The 817-nt window shown below is 45.8% G+C and overlaps 1 non-coding gene across 1 annotated transcript; it reads right to left on the bottom strand.

Annotated features, from left to right (window-relative positions):
- Window positions 1-221: 221 nt before the first annotated feature.
- LOC147900367 (small nucleolar RNA U3) lies at window positions 222-438 on the bottom strand. Its single transcript, XR_015541358.1, has one exon. It is a non-coding gene; the product is annotated as a small nucleolar RNA U3 (small nucleolar RNA).
- Window positions 439-817: the final 379 nt, after the last annotated feature.

Here is an 817-nt window from a genome sequence, read left to right as displayed (position 1 = left end):
AGATGCAAATGTGGAAGCCTGCAAAAAAATACAACGACCGTCTCATTCCAGAAACCCACAAGAGAGCAACAAAAATACAAAGCGCGTCTCATTTCTTTGCACGCCAGAAACCCACTGATGCAATGTGTGAGCAATACCTTCCGCCTTAAACCGCAAAGAGGCTCCTGGGAGGAGGCTGCAGCTTCCGAAGGAAGCCAAAATGGAAGGGAGAAGAGAGATACAACCCGTCAGAACACCCGAGGGCCTTCACCACCGGCGGAATGAGCACGGCAGGACGTTCATCAAGGCCAGGGTCGGCGTGATCGGCTCACCTGGCAGAATATTCGCGCTCTGGCCCCCGGGCCATCTCTCATCTTCCGGGCTGTGTGGCTTGTCTGAGCAGGAATGCTTAAACAAGTAGTAGGAACTATAGAACAGATCCTGTTCAAGTATAGTCGTGCTTAAAAACGGTTTTCACCAGCTCTTATATACCGTACAGCATTAATACAATATTTGCTATATGGGATTTTTGCCACGTGGCAGATAGTCAAGGCCTTTGATATCACACGTGCTCATCTTGTGTGTTGTGCATATGTTCCCCTACGGGTGTGTTGGTCATTCTTGCGCCTTGCCTAATTGTTGTGTCAATTGGTTTTGTGTGTCTTTCTTGCCCCTTTCGTCGCCGCAATGCATTTCTCTCTAATGAATGCTAGTTATAATCAATCGTGTTGTCTAAAATCTCCTTAATCTTAATCGTGTTGTCATTACACTACTTCTACTTTGACATTTGAAAGATGAAAATTGTCTTAATTTCAAGATATTTACGGTAGGTAGCCTA

Source organism: Dipteris shenzhenensis, chromosome 7 (assembly GCF_047967505.1).
Source record: "Dipteris shenzhenensis isolate YYH24624 ecotype China chromosome 7, Dip_SZ_1.0, whole genome shotgun sequence".
Taxonomy (NCBI): domain Eukaryota; kingdom Viridiplantae; phylum Streptophyta; class Polypodiopsida; order Gleicheniales; family Dipteridaceae; genus Dipteris; species Dipteris shenzhenensis.
The sequence above is the reverse complement of the archived record's forward strand: the minus strand, read 5'-3'. Positions and strand labels throughout refer to the sequence as shown.